This window comes from Ambystoma mexicanum, chromosome 2q (assembly GCF_040938575.1).
Source record: "Ambystoma mexicanum isolate Mex_15411 chromosome 2q, UKY_AmexF1_1, whole genome shotgun sequence".
NCBI lineage: Eukaryota > Metazoa > Chordata > Amphibia > Caudata > Ambystomatidae > Ambystoma > Ambystoma mexicanum.
The window spans coordinates 1,315,303,046-1,315,324,081 of NC_090924.1; positions in this window are offsets into that span (position 1 = coordinate 1,315,303,046).

Consider the following 21,036-nt stretch of genomic DNA (forward strand, 5'->3'; position numbering starts at 1 on the left):
GAGACATCGAGCTTGGGGACCGCGTGAAACACCAAGCTTGGGGACTGCGTGAGGCACTGAGCTTGGGGCCCACATGAGACACTGAGCTTGGGGCCAGTGTGAGACACCGAGCTTGGGGATCGGCTAGTTTCTTATTTCCAGTTCACAAGATAGTGAATCCGGCAAGCACCGCATATCTGCAGCAACTTCTCTGTCCCGTGCATGCGTGAATTGGAAATCCATGACTCCAGGGAGTAAAGGATCAATCTGCCTGCCTCCGAAACAGGGAGATGGGGCAGAAATAATTGTTGGACGACGGCAGTTTATAGAGAAGCAGACAGTTATGATGTCAGATAAAAACTACATGCAAATGAGCTGGGTTAAAAATCGGAGGTCCCTGGAGATGGGACAAGGGATCTGCATAGGTTCGTCAGAGGGATGGTGAGCATTGGGAAACTGGCTGGGTGGAGAAGGAGCTTCTTGGAGGGAGGAAGAAAGAGTGGGGATGGAGAGGAGAGAAGGAGTCTGGGGAGCAGGTTAAGAGAAGGGAGAAAGAGAGGGACCGAGTGAAGAAAGAGAACAATTGAATAAGAGGCTGTGGAGAGAAGGTTCAGGTGAATGCCAGGGAAAGATAGTTAAACGTTACGGAGAAGGAGGAAGAGAACCATGAGATGAGGAGTATTACAGGAGGAAGAGAAGCAAAAGGACAGGAGGTGATTATAAAAGGGAGGGAAAACAGATAAAAGAGAAGAACATTGAGGAATATAAGAGAGGACCGAGACAGAGGTGATATCATAGGTTATTTATAACGCGCTTAATACCCAGACGTTTCTGAGCGCAGACCTGGGGATTGAACCTGTGGTGCTCAGTGTCATCTTGCTTCTAAGGCGAGCACGTTGCCTCTGAGCTATCCTCCCGAGACAGGTGCTGTAATACCCTAAACCTGAGGGGAGAGAGATGGAGAAGTGGTGGAAGTACAAGCACGTGGTGGAGAGGAAGTGGAATAGAGAATCAAATCTATAGAGCAGTTTAAGTGGCCCTACCCCTGGAGGAGCTTTCCTTTGGCCATATTCGACTCTCCCACCTGTAACTGACAAGGCATAAGGTCAGAAAGACTTTGAGACCAGGAAACAGGGGTTTCTGAAAACCCAAGGACGAGAAGCATGAGACCCAAATCAAAGGAACCAGAACTCAAGAAAGAGGCGAGGGGACACTTAAACCACCCGGCTGTGGGTGTCTCAGAATTGTCACATGTTCTTCTGGGATGGGAACCCAGATTGAAAGACTTTTGTGTTGAACAAGGGCCTCATCACAAGTTGGGGGAGTGGTAAAAAATCAGCGGTAACGCAATTGCTGCCGCATTACGGCTCTGCCCAACTGTGAGTGTGGCGTAAAGTTTGAGATTCACCTCCAGCTTTAAGATGGAGGTAAATCTTGCCACTTTCTGCCCCTTTAGCGCTGCAGGAATTGTACCGAAAAAGCCCCCATACAGTCCAATGGACTCTGGAAAAATGGGGATTTACAGCCTTGCCGCAATCCTGGATCCAGCGCTAATAGCGCTGCACCAAGTTGCGGTAACGTGTTTTGCGTTGTGCGGTTTCCCAGCAGATTTACTACCGGGATACCACCCAACTTGTGATGACCCCTCCAAGAAATTTGTCATTTTTCCCCAGACACTTTGCATTTCTGGAAATGTATGGAGAAGACATCCTGTATTTGTTGTACCATCCTGGCTTAACCATGTAGCCTACTTGTCACCAATAAACCTGTGTATACAAAGAGCTCTACCCTCCTCCCTTCATCTCTTCTTGATTCCTCTGGAAGTCATGACACAGGCCACTGGAAACAGTGATTCCGTATGAGGGCTCTGCGTCCCCCACATCCATCATTCTAGCTTGACACCGCCCAGTCCCAGGTTCCAAGTGCTTTTTCAAATGTTTACTTTTTTAAATCTATTTTTTGTGATTTGTTCAGATTACAACCGCAATACAGCTCTGGGAGCGAGGTCTGCAACACGTGTTAGAATTTCTCACGATAACTCCTAACTAAAGGGCCAGATCATCAAAGTTTGCACTGGTGCAAACAAGTGGAGCAAATTAATTTAGCACCGATTTTTCTGCTTAGATAATTGGGAATAGAGCAAACTGATTTCGCCCCTCATCTAAAACTGTTTTCACAAGGGCTATAAGGAAACAGACCGTTTTAATTACTATGTTTGATGAGTAACATAAAAAAAATGCGGCAAACAGATTTCTTTTTATGTTTTGCAGCAAACATGTTTTTTGATAATACGAATTGTGACAAGACCAGTTTGCTCCATTCTCAAAGCATTTGCTCATCTTTTAGCACTCGTGCAGGTGTTTGATAATCAGGCCCCTGTATCATAACGCCATATTCACACCATGCCTCCAACATTCCACTCACCTGAGCATTCATTCCCTCCTGCCCTCAACATTCTCATGACATGCACATTCCCCGTGCGGAACAAAACACAGCACGCGCTGGCTACGAGGTCAAGCGAAAGTGAGCTTAAAAGGAAGAGAATCTCAGGCTATGCAATTGATTCCATGTGTTACTATCCCTGCAAAAATACGCAATACAAGAATATTGCCATATTTTTGCGGCGATATTAACCATGGAACCTGTGGGGCACTCCCCTCAATCCCCATATATTTTTAAAGGCAGCGGGTGACATCCCTGTAACCTCTGGTACCAATTTACCCCATAAATCACCCCCACTAATAATATTGCCTATGGCCTTACGCCACGACCATATATATGGCGATATTGCTGGTGAAGATAATATTACCTGATACCGTTAAATTGTTAGAAGGAAGGATTCTGATAACTGCAATTGATGTTATTTAAATGTCTTTCTTTTTTGTGTCAATGTAGTATCACGTTGGTGGTGTCACAGCGTACACAAAGGAAAGTATTCGCCTCTACAGTTCGATTCGTTGTAAAACAGCCAGGATGGTTTCAAAGTTACAAATATCATTGTAGCTTTTTAGTGGAAGGAAAGTATTTATGTCCCAACATTGGGCAGTATCGCTTCACACCAACTAGGGGAATGATAATCCGGCTGGGATATCACACATGGCACATGTCACACATCGTAACATGCGGCGGAACAGTGAAATTCGCGCCACCTAATTGGTGCCATTTTATTGTCTCACTAAGAAAGAAGTGTGAGGGTGCCATGCTGTGATAGCGCAATGTATCAGTGTGCTCCAGTTATCCCCGCTCAGCGTCAAGAGCCATTGCAGACGATCACACAGTGAATGCGCGGTGTGATCCTCCAGGGATTCGTGGGGTGTTTCTGGCAAAACCACGGAAGATGTGTTCCAGAGGGTGTCCATGCAATCAACACAAAGCAAAGTGTGGAAGCAACACGACCCCCCCCCCCCTCTCCTGCTGCAATGACAACATCCCCCTCCCCCCTCCACTTGCAATGACAGCAAAGTTACAGCCGGCGAATGTCAAAGTGAAGATTTGGTTGTATTGTTGAGTGCTCATGGGTCACAAACTTAATGTAATGCTTGCCTATCCGTCCTGATCGCTATTGATTTTCGTGAATACCATACGTAGGTCTACCAGCCCTGTGAATGATTTGTAGGTGCGCCCCCCTACCGTTCTGACAGCACGGGTGGGGACAGGTACCAGCAACCGACACATGGAAGCCGCACGGACTCTCCAGGCTGATGCTATTCTGCTCAGGTAGCCCCGTGATCAAAGCTCGCTTTAGATGTGAAAGACTCTTGTGTTGCAGTAATGAAGCTTAATCATCAAAGCTAAGCACCATCTATTCTTTCCTTACATGGGTCAACAATAGCTCCATATACCACCCCTGTTCTTGGGATCTGGTGGGCTTGCTCTCAACCCCTGTTCTTGGGATCTTGTGTCTTGCTCTCAACGCCTGTTCTTGTGATCTGGTGGGCTTGCTCTCAACCCCTGTTCTTGGGATCTTGTGTCTTGCTCTCAACCCATGTTCTTGGGATCTGGTGAGCTTGCTCTCAACCCCTGTTCTTAGGATCTGGTGGGCTTGCTCTCAACCTCTGTTCTTGGGATCTGGGGGGCTTGCTCTCAACCCCTTTTCTTGGGATCTGGTGGGCCTGCTCTCAACCCCTGTTCTTGGGATCGGGTGGGCTTTCTCTCAACCCCTGTTCTTGAGATCTGGTGGGCATGCTCTCAACCCCTGTTCTTGGGATCTGGTGGGCTGGCCCTCAACCCCTGTTCATGGGATGTGGTGGATTTGCTCTCAACCCCTGTTCTTGGGATCTGGTGGGCTTGCTCTCAACCACTGTTTTTGGGATCTGGTGGGCTTGCTCTCAATGCCTGTTCTTGGAATCTGGTGGGCTTGCTCTCAAATAGAATTGGCTATTTCCACTGTGAGACCTTCAAGGGTCACCATCCTACTGAGTGGCGTCATCTCCCTAGTTCCAGTGATAGATGCGTTTGTGGGGCTCACACTTCTCTCCTCCCATCCGGAGAGAAATCATTAGCAGAAACCATTACTGGTAAGTACAAGTCTGCGGTTGGTGAACAATAAAAACACAACTAAAATAATTCCATTACTGCGAAAAACAAGCATTGGCAATGCCAATAGTTTGGGCTTTTGCGTAAGCATGGGAAATGCACTGGCCAGCCACATCCATAGTGGTGTTAACTACCCATTGTTGGTAGCAGGTGCAAAATGGTGTGAGTACCTGGGCATCTAACAGCAGTGCCTGGCAAAAGCTTACAACCTGTTGGCTTTGCCAATTATTTTTTTCAATAGGACTTCAGTGAAGAACGCGCAGAGTGCTTATAAATCGAGTGGCTGGGGCAGCCTGGTAAGACATTTGTATTGTAACAGTAGCATGTTTACAACTCGAATTAAGTCATTAACTCTCAGAAGACTGCTTTGGACAAACACTAGCAGGCACTTTGAATGCAAAGTTTAATTGAAGTGAGCTCAAAGACTTCCCATGAGGAGGTGTTTTGGCTGGTCAGAAGTAGGAATGAGTGAGAATTGCCATAGGGATTAGCATGACCATGGGCAGGCAAGGGGTGGGCTGGCGAATGACAAAACAACACCTGTAGACCGTGCGACCTTCCTCATGTGTCATTCTTCTATGCACCCCCTCGCCCCCCATATGCCATTATGCCATTGCTCCCTCTCTGTGCTCCAATGCAATAGCTTTGGCGCCACACTTTTAGGACCACCTCCCCTTAAATGCAAAGCAGCGCAGCATCCCCCATCTACCAGTGGCCATGGAATGCAGAGCGCAGGCGCAAGTACTGCGGGAGCTTCCGTCAACCAGCCAATGGCAGGCAGCGCTGCAACGAGTGCAAGTGAAAGAGGACTTCAAATGACTGAAGGCAGGAATAGATTGAGAGTAAGGTAGGCAGCCCCCATTACGCCTGTGTCAATAATATGCAGTGTGTGAGTGGAGGATCACTGCAATCCTCAGACAACATCCGACCGCTCAGGGTCAGGGAGTGCATCGTTTTATATTTATTTCAGCAGTTACCATCATGGGGCGCTGACTGAAGGCAGATAGAAGTGTCTGTCCCAAAGCTCCAAATGGTGCACTGTGTATTGCAGGGACTCTAAAAATATTTTGATTTTGAATTTAATGGATTTTTTTTTTACATATGCTGAGGCTTTAAAATGATGACAAGGCCTCACTGTTTTATGACCAACCGGACAGTAGAATACATTTAACATAAATGAACGCCTCATCGATTCCAGTCGCTTGCACTTATTTTCTGGGCATATTCCCTGCTGGCTGTTGCCCTATGTGCGTTGCCCTCATGTGGCCATTGAGTTTCGCGAGAGCCGTGACCCGAGCAGCCTCGCGAGACTCAGTGGCAGAGACGTGCGGAGAGAGCACCCATGCGCAAGGAGGAATGAGGAGGGTATGGCGAGTGAGTGGGGAGTGTCATACATATGGTTATCAAGTTAGAGAACAATGGTAATTGTAATTGTTTATTTATACAGCGCTTATACACAGGTGGAGTGCTTCAAAGCACTTCAAGGTGGGAAGGGAGCAGGGGAATACAGTAATCATTCTTATGCCTTGAAGTATCATGATCTAACAGAAAAACTTAAATACTAGACCTGTCGGCATTTCTACTAGTGCAAGTGCATAAAGTGTTACATATTGTGACCAGCCAGGGAAGGGGTGACAAAAAAGAGGTTGGGGGGAACAGGACAGAACAAACTTACTAGTCCTAGTACATTTAGGTCATGCATGCGTACAGACAGAGGTGCGAGGAAGGGGGAGGTGGGAGGGGCAACAAACACGTACAGTCCTGCAGGGCACTGGGTTAAGTGCAGAGACGTTGCCCTGCTCATGGAGCTTAAACTGAGTAATGCTGAACAAAGTGCAGCGGCCCGGAAGCAAGTGCAAAAATACTGACAGGGGAGCCTGGGACCTGTTAGGTTATGGAGGTGAACCAGGAAACAGTCAGCAAAAACTGAACAGAGTTAGGGAGGAGAAGGAGGAAGGAAGGTGGAGAGAAAAAGAACGGCTATTAGCAGGGGAGAGGGAGAAAGAAGGACGAGAAGAGGAAGGTCTTGAGGAGTTTACGGAAGTTAAGGTGCTCTGGTTCAAGACAGAGAGAGGCAGGGAGGCTGTTCCAGAGGGAGGCACCTGCAGAGGATAAAGATCTACCCCCAAATCTCTGTTTGGAGAAACGGCTCACCCACAGAGAGTTGGAGGAGGGCCAGCAGAGGACTCTAGAAGAAGAGTATTTAGGAAGAGAGAGTTGTAGATAGTGCGGGCCTCGGCCCCAGAAAGGCTTGTGGATTATGCAGAGGGTGTTGAACTTGGTCCTTGAAGCCACAAGGAGCCAGTGGAGGGATTTCAGCGCCAGAGAGATGCGATCCCTGGGCTTGAGCCCTAGGATAAGTCTCATGGTTCTGTTCTGGATGAGTTGTAGGGGACGGAGGGTAGAAGTAGGAAGATTGAGAAAGAGGCTGTTGCAAAAGTCTAGCCTCGAGAGAACCAGGACTCTCGAGGTGGTGAGCCTCTGGGGGAAAGTGAGAAAAGGTAGAATACCCAGGAGGTGCAGTTGGTAGTGGTGCTTTTTTGGGATGCCTGAGCTGTGAGAAGCGATGTGGAGAGTGGAGTTAAAGATGACCCCTAGATCTTTTGGCTCACTGGTAGGTGAGGACGCAGGGCAAGGCAGGCCGGCCATTGTGAAAATGGGAAAGTGGAAGCAGGGGTATCAATGAGGATGATCTCTATGTTACTGGCATTCAAGCAGAGCTCGTTAGCAGCACACCAGGACTGAATTGCAGATAGACACTCAGGATGAGCAAGGAGGAGGAGGAGGAGGAGGCTGAGGGAAGCCCAAAAGAGAGATGTGTGTCATCCGCATAACAGTGAAAGTTAGTGGTAAAGATCCTGTGGGCCAAGGGGGCCATGTAGATATTGGAGAATCAGGGGGATAGGTTAGATCCCTGGGGGACACCACAAGTAGAGAGAGTGATAGAGGAGAGAAAGGACCCAAGTTCCACCTGGCAGGGCCGGTCAGAATGAAAGGAGGTGATCCATGCCAGGGCCCGATCTGTGATGCCCAGAGTATTACGGAGACGGGTGATCAGGATGTTGTGGTTTACAATATCGAAAGCAGAAGAGAGGTCGAGAAGAATGAGGACAGAGGGAGAGTTAGAGTCAAGATTTGAGAGCAGGTCTTCACGGGTGTTCAGAAGGGCAGTTTCCGTGCCTTGAGATTCCCTGAAGCCAGACTGATGGTCATGGAGACAACTAACAGATTTAGAGTGTAGGTTAAGTTGAGTGAAAGCCAGCTCTCTAGGAGTGTCCCCAGGAAAGGGGTGATGGAGATCGGGTGATAGTTTGCCAGAATAGACGGGTCGGCAGGACATTGCAGGACTAACACTGCCATCTACTGGACAGTTTAATTGATTTTATGGACTTCCTTGTTAGCAGCGAAGCAACTGCTCATAGATCTGTTGGCTTTACAATATGGTACTCCTGCCACCATATAATTACTGCTTCCCTGCTTCATCATTTTACCACATAATTGGTGACAAGGACCAGGAGCACCCCTACATGTCCAGGATACAGGGTGTAAGACCACGCCGCCTTTCTCCAGTCTCTAGGCCTGCAATTCCATAGCCTCAATGGGAGCCACTATTCATCACTTATCTCGGTGCTGTTGGTGCAGTGACTTCCCTCCAGCCAGCAAAAGAGCCATGTTGTTGAATGCCATGGGAATGGAGGGCCAGACAATTTTTGCAGGCTTAAACCAGGAAGTGACCAAAGATGAGGATGATGAAGTGTTTAAAGAAGTGATTAGGTGCATAGTGAGGAGATTCTTCAACAAGGAAAACACTGTGCTGCATAAAATGTTACACCAGGAAGCAAGAAGCTACAGAGCTGGTGGACCACTAGGTCACAAGGATGAGGGACGTGGCGGCTTTCTGTGATGTTGGAAATCACACAGAGAGCATGATATGCAACATGCTGGTGATCCACACCAATTCGAGAAAAGTACAGGACAAGTTCAAAGTGGAAAAGGAGTTGGTACTTAACTAAGCAATCCAAATTGCCAGAGCCGTAGAGGAAACCTCAAGCGGGCACAAGGAAATGGCCAGTTGTATGCTTGCCCCTGAAGTACATGCCATGCAGTTGCAGGGGCATAAGGAAAAACAAAGGTCGGATGGCAAGGACAAGAGGTTCGGGAGTAAAGAACCATTGAAGTGCCACACGTGTGCCAGCACCTGATATCGGTTCACTTACTAGGATACATCAGAAGCACAATCGTGTTCAAAATGAGGAAAACACACACCAAAGTGTACTTCGCTGATGAAGGTCCTGCAGTGCTATGGTGGGATGACCAGGCTAAGTTAGAAATAAAACTCAACCCAAGCATGGATGATCGAGTCCTCTCGATAATAGTAGAAGGAGCGTTGGTAGCGAAAGTTGACTTCCTGATGCTTTTCTCCAAGGGCCTTGGCAGAATCAAAAACTTTGTACACAAAATTCAACTAGGCCACAATGTGGTCCCAGTCAAACACAGAGTTTGACCATTGCCAGCCACAGCATGGCAAGCTTTAAATACACAGCTGGAATGAATGGTGGAAGAAGGCACCATAGAGACTGTTGAACCGTGATAATGGCTAAGCCCAGAGGTGTTAATAAAGAAGCAAGGCTCGACTGAGCTGAAAGTATACATAGACCTATTTAGCTTGAACCTAGCAAACGTCGATGACAGCTACCCACTTCCAAGCATAAATAATCTTATCTTAATGATGAAAGAGGCAAAGATCTTCTCCGAATTAGACATGCAAGATGCATACCATCAGATCACTTTACACAAGGAGTCCATACCAGTTACTGCGTTCATCACTCCATTCAGCACCTTTCAGTATGGGCTATAATCTGCAGAGTCTGCTTTAGAACGAATGATGGATACACTGCTGATAAACCTAGATAACGTAGCCTACTTCTAGGATGATATCCTGATCTACGCAGAAGGCATAAAAACTCATGAAAAGGAGTTGAAGAAGATGTTCCATACACTACAAAATGCCAGCGTATGGGTGCGCTGTGAAAAGTGTGTTATCAGGGCGCAGGAAGTGGAGTACCTAAGGTATACCATATCAGAAAAGGCCATCTGTCCAATGAAAAACGTGCTGCAAGCCATAGTAAAGGCCCCGGCACCAGTTAACAAGGAGAAATTGAGGTCACTGCTTGACTTAGCGGCGTACTATGCGAAATTCATGCCCAACGTCTCCGAAGTGACAGCACCCCTGAGAGAACTGTTAAGGAACGGGGCAGAATATGCATGGTAGCAGATCTAAGATGGCATGTTGAAAGAAGTGAAAGAGAAAATAATTGGTGCACTGTGTCTTCGATCTTTCAATCCCCACTGGAAGACCTTCATCACGATTGACACTAGCGCGTATGATTTGGGTGTGACACTCACACAGAAACAAGGAGACACTGAGGTAGCATTCACATCGAAAGCATTGTCAGTGGCCGAAAAATTACTCTACCTTTGAAAAGGAGATGCTAGCATGTCCAGTTTGGTTGAATACTTCCAGACCTACAAAGTTCATGCTCCTAACAGACCACAAGCCACTCATATACATGTTGAGCCCAGTGGCACCAAAATGTCCACCCCCAGGTTGGCACACATAGCGGCAAAGCTACAGGAGTAGACGTACAACAGTGGGCACATGGCAGGTTGGAGGAATGCTCAAGCCGATTGCATGTCAATACTGCTTTAGTCAAGAGGATCAAAGTCGACATTCTCGCAAGATACATTTGTTGTAGCCTCCATTGGTGAGCTGATCAACAAGACCTACATGGATATGGGAGAGTACCCCTGGAGAGAAGAGTCGGCTAAGGACCCTGTTATGTGCATGATTTCAGGGTGGGCCCGGGAGGGATGGCCAGATGATGAAGAGGTCCCAAAGGGCTGAGACCATTCTGGAAAGTTGCAGATTAAGTGGATGGCCTACCCATTAGGGGAGATCAAGTTATATTTCCAGCAGACATGAGAAAAATAATCCTGTGCAGGGCCCATTCAGGACACTGTGGGATGTTCTGACCCACTAGGCTCTGCCCTGCAACATCACTGTGTGCTGCCATAATCAGAAACAACAGGATGGCCGCCAAAAAGCTCTATTTGCTAAAAATCTCTGAGAATTGTGCAGGGAAACCAGAAAAATAGGCCGCCAATCCATTTTGCCTATGTCAGTGGTAAAACAGGAGACCACACTGCCAAAACCTGTCATTGGGCTTCCCACAGAGTGAAATGGAATTACCTGAAAAGGCAGGGTTGCTTGCCATGAAAACCCAGAAGTGCTTTAAAATCTGTTTTTCCTTGGCTGTTAAAAGTGCAACATCATGGTTCCCAAACATCAGAAAAGATCCAACATCCTTGTTGGGTGTTAAATATTACTTTATTTAAAGAATCTGCCTAAGCAAAATTTTAGGAGAAGCACATTTCATCACAAAAATATCTTCATTCAAAAAGGTGCTTGCCTGAAAAAATCTTTCAGATATGGGCACAGTACCACCGCCTGCCTGTGTCAAAGCTCTCAATTACTTATACTGGCAGTTTAAAACTTGTATCTTAAAATTAAATTGTGGAAAAGGAGAGACCTGCCATCAAAAGCAATATAGATTGCTACAATTCGATGTCTATGTTTTAAAAAGACTGGAATGAAGAGGTTTGTGGGTATATTTTTTGAAAATGTAAAGTTTATTTTAGCAAAAGACAATTTTAAAAAGTGTTTTACAGTGAACTGAGGCCAGCCACACTGGACTTCAAAGGCACATTCCACAGTTTGCTCCAACAAAGGGTGCTTTTCTTTTGCTCTCTGCTCAGGAACTGTCATTGAGTTGTTAATGGGGTGGGAGGAGATTTTGGCCTGTTGCTCTAGGAGAGAGACAATAGGCTTCCTGGACTGAAAGGAAATGCAAATTAGGGTGTCAAAAGAAACTAACTGCCAGCAGAGAGAGCCCTGGACTGCTCTGGGCCCATCAAACTCTGGGGACTGGACCAGACATATTTGTGTATCTTAAATTACAAGAAAATATCTTTTTGAAAAAGACTCATAGAAAACTGTGAAAAATTTGGAAAAATCTGCAAATTAGAGGTTGTTAATATAAAAAGGCTGCTCACCGTTTGAAACTATTCTGGACTCTGTGCGATGTTCAGAGATAGGACTACCGAAATGTGGATGTTGTAGCAATTGTGATAATGCTAGAAATATGAAACTTCACAGGATTATGCAGAGATGTCATGCGCATGTATGGAGAAAAATGTGGACAGATCTGATACTGGGTACCCAACCAAAAGCGCAAAGAACTGTAAAATTGGAAGTAAAGCTCTGACCGAGATGGAACACGGACGGATACGTGCTGTACTAAATCTGTGATGTGAATATGTATTATTAGCAAGTTGGTGATATTGTAAATATGATTTATGTGAAAAACAGATTTACTTTACTGAAACAAAGGGGAGGTACTCCCTGGATTATGAAATGCAGAATCACTATCACACTAAATTTCTTGCTCAATGCAGGAGAGGGGAAATAATGTAACCAATAGGAATCCTAGAGGGTGTGCTTAGTAAAATTCAGCCTACCCACCCCTTTGGGAAATACATAAATAGGGACAGTTTAGGACCTAGACAGACCCCATCACTGCGAAGACCCTGTGAAACCAGCCCTACTGTGACAAGACCACACAGACCAAGAAGAATACACACCCACGACTACATACTCAACCCGAGAAGGTGGAGTATTGAGGCTCAAGCCTCGTTATCCAAAAATCACTGCTGATAAATAAAAATCTATCAGCAAGAAGAAGAACAAGCGCCTAGACAGACACACACAGATTCACCCATCAACTGATTTACTGGCGGGAGAACCCAGATCCAAGACTCCAGAACTTGAAAGCAGAAGAGGCCCAATTCCAAAGCTGAACCCTTCTCAGCTTGGCCTTTAAAATCTTGCAACCTTATTTTACCCCCAGACTTCCAAGGGGCACAACAAAATTGAACAACCTGGCAGTGCTGTTTCTGCTTTCTTGCTAAGAACTCTTGCTAGAAATCAGCAATCCAAACTGGTAGAGCAGAGCTGTAACCAGATAGCTGTAACCCAGAACCAACCCATCAGAACCAGTCCAGAGGCCGTGCAGAGACCAGAGTGCCGTGCTGAGTGCAGAACCGGGTGCCTGAATCCTGTCCGGTGGGCTAGCAGAATTCCAGTCCAGAAACCTTTTACCAGATCTTTGACGGTCCTTTTCCAAACCATAGTTGTGAGTATCTATAGCATAGAATTGTCCATAGCCAGTATCTTATCCTTAAGTAATCCTATCCAAACCATTCTATCATATCCAGAAATGCATTGTAGAACCTCTTTTGATTTTCCTGAATCTTTCCCTCATCCATATAGTCCTTTGTTAATTGTAGTGATAATATATTTGCTGCAGAAAGGCAAGCGTCTCGGCAGATAGAAACCATCCGGGGACGTCACTGGATGGTGGCTGTGCTGTCGTGTAGCTTGTGGCTTCATACACTCTCGTTTAAAGAAAAATCATGTTTGTAATTTCAAAAGCGCATCTTTCATTTGAAAATCTTAACTCTTTTTAAGAAAAATGGATCTCTACTAAAATCTTCATAACCTCTGAACCGTACATGCTAGAAACTAAATGTAAATGTCCTCAGCTTTCAAACGAACCCAAACCCACATTCCAATTCCTTATAGTTTTGCCACAATCGCGTTTCTTGCGCGCTGAACAGTTTGCAGCGGATTTGCATTTGGCTTGATTTCATCACGTGTAAAACAGCTATTCTTTGCATCTGACCTCAGAATTCTGTTTTCAATCTGCTAGTTAGTCAATCGTCATTGCTAGTGTTCACCTGAAACTACACAAAGCGGCTCCCACAAGTTTTGAATCCAATTTAGAGAATTAAATTCATTTTTCAGTGTTTTTCCCATTCATTCAAAACCACACTCAAAAGCATTTGACCTGTTTTGAAATCATTCCTGTTCTCTCTGCTTGCTGGGGGGAATTGGGATTGAAACTGCATTGGTTGAGATTGTATATTCCTGAAACCTGTGTTCTCTCCTTCCATATCCTCTGTATTGCATATTAGGGGGGATTGAGTAGTATCAGGGGGAAAGAGTGATTACATTGGGGGTCATTCCGAGTCGGGCGGTAAGGGTTAACGGTCACCGGTAACGAGACCGGTGCCGTTAAACCCTTACCGCCCTATTCCGAGTTCCCTTTGCGGGTTGGTACTTAACGCCTGCTTTTTGCAGGCTTTAAAAATCCAACCCGCAAAGGGACCTAGGAGCTAATTACGGCACCGTAATTTACGGTGCCGTAATTAGCGCCTTCCCCATTCCCATTGAGCCCTATGGGGCAAAAATGGGAATGGGGAAGGGCCCATGGTGAATGGGGAATTACCGCCCCCGCCAACCTTGGAATGGGGTGGTAATTCCGCCATTCACCATGGCGGAGTCGGAACCATAACGGCGTCAACCAAGGCGCTAATAGCGCCTTGGTTAACGCCAGGGTCGGAATGAGGCCCATTGCATTTGATTGAACACACACAAAAGTATTGTTTCTGTTCTGCATTAATTTCCTATCATTGCATTTGATTGAACACACAAAAGTATTATTTCTGTGCTGCATTAAATCCCTATCATTGTATTTGACTGAACCCACACAAAGTTTTATTCTATGCTACATTATTGGTGATTATTGTATAATATTAATAGTGTGATATATATAGATATATATAGATATATATATATATATATATATATAGTTCAAATTCATAAAATAACACGTTTTACTTTGCAAAACAACCTGCTTCTTGGTTCAGTGAGACCAGGGGGAATTCAAAGACAGGGGCGTGATATAAGGGTACATCATTCAGAAATAAAAGAACCTATAGACACAAATATATAATTAAGGGTTCCAGCTGTGCATCACACGCTAGGCATTGATTTAGGTGCAGTGCTGGGTTGAAATAACTTACAAAACCTAGGGAGCAGCATGACGAGACGCCGGCAGCCAGTGGAGAGTTTTAAGGAGATGCAGTCCCTGGGCTTGAGGCCAAGGAACATTTTTTCAGCCCTATTAGCTGGAGGGGTCGTAGAGATGAAGCGGGTAGATTAAGAAAAAAGCAATTGCAGTAGTCTAGCCTAGAGAGAAACAGAGCTCTAGAGACATTGAGCTTCTGGGGGAAAGTGAGGAAAAGAAGAATTCCTTTGAGGATGTAGAGTTGATAGTGGGCCCTCTTGGCAAGGTCCAAACTGTGAGGGAGGAAAGAAAGAGAGGAGTTGAAGATGTTTCCCTGGTTTCTGGCTTCTGATGAAGGAGACGGGGGAGAGCCCATAGAGGATGGACAGAGTGCAGGGACAAAAGAAGGGGCTGCAGTCATGATGGTCGATTACTTGTCCAAATGGGCTGAGACAGAATCTGTGTTGGACATCACCACTCCGACTGGCATCGAAGTATTAACAGAGGTTTTTCAAAGGGAAGGATTGCCCGAACAGATAGTTACAGACAATGGGGTCCAGCCGTTATCCAGAGAAATGGAGAGACTCTTGATGGGAAATAATATCAAGCAATGCAAAGCTGCTCTGTAGCATCCCCAAGTCAATGGATTGGTTTTAAGGACAAACAGATTAATTAAGGGACCATTGCTGCTTGCCAGAGCCTCAGTCATGGACTCATACAAGACAGTCAAAGAAGCCATTGCGGCCCATCGTCTCACTCCCAATGGGATGAAGTATTTGTTGCCATTCCAAATGCTGCGAGGAAGAAGAGCGGCATCCTCACTTGTTCCTCTGTGGTTAACAAAAGTCAGAGAAGATGAGGTGGTGGACATTGAAGAGGTCGCGTGGAGAATCAAGAACAGTAAGGGACTATGAAGAGCAGAAAAAACTAAAGGAGAGCTGCACAAAGAGCAGACGTGCAGGTGGGTGACATAGTTAACATTCACCTTCCTCAAAAGGATCAGATCACCGGATCAAGGTTCAGCAGCACAATTCAGGAAGTGGGGACAGAAGAAAATCATGTATCTATTCAAGATTGCAAACAGTGGAATCTGGAAAGGGTTTCTGTGTACCAAAGACATTGGAGGGACTGAAAGAACCATGAGTGAGAGAGTCCAGTAGGCAAGAAAGAAACGATAAACTAATGCCCAATGCTAGTGACGTGGAACCAGCAAGGGAGAGCGCTGTGGAGAGGGAAGAGCACAGGTCCATTATAGAAAGTGAAAATGTGAGCAGAGAAAAGCAGAGAAATTAGTTGGGGTAGAGAGTGAGTGGGAGAACATCAACCACAGAGTCGTCCGTTATAAAGAGTCCTGAAGGTCAGCCACATCGAAAGAACCGCAGACCTGCCAAGTATGAAGACTATGTGATGGAATGGGATATTCCAGCTCAACAAAAGGAGGTATGCGATGAGTGAGTCTCGCGAGAGCCTTGACCATGTGGCCTCTCATGACTCAATGGTAGATACGTGCCGAGAAAGCGCACATGTGCAAGGAGAAATGAGGAGTACACGGCGATTGAGCGGAGTGAGCCAGAGAAGATGGCCGGCTCCGGCGCTACTTTCATATATATAGATATCAAGTTAGAGAATCATTGTAGGACTAACGCTGCCATCTACTGTGCAGTTACATTTAGTTTATGGACTTGTAGTTATTAGTGGAACGAATGCTCATAGAACTGTTGACTTTGCAGTAAAGTACTCCTGCCACCATATAATTACTGCTGCTTCCATGTATCATTATTTTACCACACATCACTTACTGGTTCACAATAACATCACATTTAACAGGAGGTTCATGGCCCCGGCCTTGTGTATTCTGCCTCGGTCCCTGCAGGCTGCAGGGATGGTCCATGTCATCAGCACCTCGCAGAATGTTACATAAGGCAGTGCTCGCTGAACGTTGTGACTGTGCCTGCCTCTCTGCTCTGATGGGGCTCACAAAGTGGGTCACAGTGAATGCCCTTGCCTACACGCGGCATCATTGCGCACATTGTGTTGCTTCATATGAGGGGTAGCATATGTATGTTACTTATGAGGTGCATGAGTGATTGCAAAGTGCTGCCGCGCACCCCACCCACCATCTTAGACTGAGCCTCAGAGTCGGCCCAAGCAGCCAGACTACAGTCAGTACATTACACTATAATGATTACAGACACATCACTGAAAGATGAAACTCATTGTGACACATTTTACACTACAGTGCCTGAGGCGCCCTTTATTTGCTGCACCGCTGTGCGATCGCACCATCCGATCGTCCCTTGAGCCGGCTCTGACCTTACACTATGTTTACTCTTGTGCTATGTGTGAAGGCATCATGGAGCAAGACACAGACAACAGATTCAATGTTAATGATTTTGTTTCTTAAATGTCAGGATGGAGTAAGGCATAACTTGCCTGATGCTGAGGTGGGATTTCCCTATCTAAAGAAACTAGGGATAGTCTGTGTCAATAAGTTCAACTTAAAAGTCACCTTTTAAGTTTAACAATCGGGCCCCGTCCACAAGACTTTCTGGGGCCTGGGAGCGCACTACCTCCAACTCTCTCTTCTCAAGCTCTTCACTCATCCACTTCCAACTTGCTGAGGGTCAGATGCTTTTCCAAGCAGAGAGTTGGGGGCAGATCTCTCTCTTCAGTTGGGGCCTCCCTCTGGAACAGTCTCCCTGCCTCTCTCAAACTTCAGCAGAACCACCTCTGGTTCCGGAAGCAACTGAAGGCCTTCCCTTTGGCTTCCGCCAACTCTCTTCCTCTCCCCTGCTGATATCCTGACTGCTCGACGTACTGGTCACCTGGCTACCCCCAGAACCCGGTCCCAGGCTCCTGCATGTTCAGATGCCCTTGCACTGCCTCCGGGCTCCCCCAGCACCTATGGTCTGTATCTGCAACTCTACAGTCCCTTCTCTCTGCACTTATGCGACACCCACTGGCTGCAATTATTGAGTTAGCTGCACTTTTCCCCTCCCAACACCTTCAGTACTTCTCCCCTCCCACGCGATCTGACTGACACAATGGGCCTCATTCCGAGTCCGGCGCTAACCAATGGCGGTAGTAGCGCCTTGGTCGGCACCGGACCCGTACCGGCACCGCCCTGGTGGAATGGGAAATTACCGCCCTATTCCGAGTTGACCACGGCGGTAATTTCCCATTCCCCAGGGCCCTTCCACATTCCCAAATGAGCCCCCATAGGACTCAATGGGAATGGGGAAATTGCAAATAACGGTGACCGTACTTTACGGTCACCGTTATTGGCTAAAAAGCCCCTTTGTGCCCTGCTAAAAGCAGGCGTTAGGGACGAGGGCGCAAAGGGAACTCGGAATGTGGCGGTAAGGGATTACCGGCACCGGTCTCGTTAACGGTGACCGGTATCCCTTACTGCCATACTCGGAATGAGGCCCAATGGCTAGTAAGGTCGTTGTTTTTGTCCTCCCTCTGTTTCCCCCTCCTTGTCTTGTCGCACATAGAAACACCTGTGTACAGGCGTGTTATTAATGCCATATCATATCATACCTTAAAAGTCTGTCTGTGTCCAAAACCTACACTAAAGGTAAACCATTATGATTGGTTATTTATAACGCGCTTAATACCCAGAGGTTTCTAAGCGCGGAACCGGGGATCAAAACTGTGTTGCTTTGCGTCATCTTTCTACCTAGTCAAGTGCATTGCCCCTGAACTATCCTCCCATTCCAATTTGTAGGGATGTCAGCAACAAAAGAAATAGTGTTCCAAATAAATGTTGAGCTTCTTCCATCTCCTGGCTTACTTTCAACCTTCCCCCAAGTTCTAAATAGTTCCAAAACGCCTCACTGTTCTCTTCCCCAAGAGGACAACACAGTTCACAAAGTCTCAGGGTTCCCTTCCCCAAGACATCAGCTCTTTCAGCTTCAATCCAGCTTCAAGACTTACACTCAGTTCAAATCTCTTGACTTTCACAAACAGTTCCAGTTCTACTTTATAATCCTTCAGGATTTCCAATAGTTCCCACTGATTGCTCTCTTTCTCATCCATTTCAGCAATCCCGCTCCAATAGGCAGTCACTTGATCTTGATGCTCAATGGCTTTTCCAAGCAGGCTTCTCTCGTCTAGGCGCAGTTGTTGGACCAAATGGTCCACACATTACAGGTCATTAAACTGATAACCCTTGGGATCCTATTACTCTTCTGTATTCTTTAGCTTTTCTTGCTAACACAGATTTATTTCTCTGTACCTGTATCATGAGTGTTCATTCAATTGGCTTGGCAATCGCTTGGCTTTGCCATAATGTATTTTCCACACAACTCACTCCCTGGGGTTCACTCTCTTCCAACACTGTGTTTTCTCAGTACGCATAAGTGTTCATCACTTGCTTTTCACTTTGTTCATCAATATTCATCATTTGCTCTTTCACATGGTTCATAAATGCTCAGTTCATGAATGTGCATTACTTGATTTCCATACTTGGTTTTCACTTTGTTTGCAGGTTCATCATAACTTTCCTTGAGGTCAGTATTCAATATCACTTGCTTTACATTCAAATGCATTCATAACAACTTGCAGCTTGCTCGATATTCAAAACCCCTTACTTTGGGTTCCACAACCAATTATCAATTGCTTCAGTTCACAGTGCAATACAAGATGCCCATTTATAGCCCCAGGAGCGCCTCAGTATGAGTGTTCCCTTTATTTCACTCACCGGTTTGCGACCACCCCTCTGGGCATTCTTGCTCTTCTCTTCGGCTTCCTTTTGCTCCACATACACTTTTTGGGATCCCTGCAAGCAGCGCTCGCCTTCTTTGAACCTCGCTGCTTCCTGTTGGTAGCTCGGCTCTTCCCGTGTGGACGCTACAATGTCTTGTATTCCTTGGGAGCATCCAGTGCCCCAAAGTTTCAGCTTTGCGCACAAGGCAAAGGAGGTTCCAGATTTCTCGAGCCTCGCATGACCCCTCGGGCACCAGCATCGCTTTCTTCCTTCTGCAACACCCGGCATCCTTCCCGCCAGCCCCTCTCCAACCTGCTCTTCGTCAGCCGTGTCCTGACCTCCGGTCAGCCTTCTCCCATTCAGGTTACTCCCCGGCAAGTTTGTCTCTGGCATGTTGCTCTCTAGCAGATTTCTTCTCCTCTGATGACGGTCCCACCTTTTATGCACTTGTGGCCTGTTAACTGGGTTCAGGTGCAAATCCTTTGGTTTCAGTTGCCTTACCATAATTGCTCCCATTTGCTGGACATGACTGACTCTTGTAATGGTACTCCTCTGAAGTTCTCTTCCTCGTTTCAATACCAGAGTGGTGTGAATAAACGGGAGTGTGTACACCTCCTAGTCGCCTCTTCCTGGCCCCAGTACCAAAGTGTTGTGAATGAATGGAAGTAAGAGGAAATGATTGGCAATAACCTATGAAGGCAGGGGAATGGGGAGGGTGTATTCTTATAAGGGAAAGGTGGGATCCGTGTCTCACCCAAAGGCATCCTCACTCCACTCCCCAAAGTCCCTCCACCCAGGTGATCCTCCCTTGCATCTCCAACCCCAGGTTCGGGATCCAAGAGCGATGGCCTTTCCCTGGCCACCGGAGAAGAGGATCCAGGGGACTAGATGTGAGGATACCCTCAGGTTCCTCACATACGACACAGACACATTTTGATCGTTCCCTAACTTGTTTACCCAACATTCACCCTGATGAGTTCTCATCTTGAATTTCATCATAGATGCAAATATAACTTGTGTCTCCCATGGGGCTCTATGCCCCTCATGGCCAGGGCACACTATGGGCCCTATTTTCCTAGTGCATTTCTCCGTACATGGCAGTCAGAGCTCTGCTGCTTAGTGGCCGTCTGGCATTTCTAGTGTGGTACTGCTTGCCGTATGTAAGATCTTTGTTCCTCCAAGTGAGTGAATAGGATACGGTAGTGGCTCTGAAGAATGAGGGCTACAATTGACAGGACCAACTATGACCATTTGGTGAATGATACTGGGGAGTCAAACCTGAATCTACACTTGAAAGCTGCACTAGCTAGCATTGGTTGCATTAAGTGACCCCCTTGATTGGGTTGCTTCCATCTTGCTTGACTGGCTAAAACCCAGCGATTGAAGGTCTCAGGTCCCTCCAAGCCAAATTCCCCATAAAAGCTTAGGGCCAAATCCTTTTCTTTGCAGAGCATGGGAATGAGCCCTGAATTACATACCCACCTTCTAACAGTGGCACCACAGGCTTGGTGCACTCTTGTATTGACTCAGTGGACCAACCGCCTCCAAGACCTCTGTCTGCTAAAAGCTGAGATGTGAAGTTAAAAAGAAACCCACTGCACCCCATCTGCGCCATCGACCACCTTCCACCACCAGAGAGGCTCCTGCAGCAGTCAGGCCAGTTGACTTCTTTCTCCCATCTTCAGCAGATCTCCCTAGTGATTCTTCATATGCAGTGACTCCACAGCTGTCCTTCTCGGCTGAAAATACTCCGAGAGCCATTCCTTCAAAGCTACTGAAGACCAGACCATAAATAACAGCTGTAGAAGATTTCTGACCACTTCAGAACCCAAGTGCTTGCCG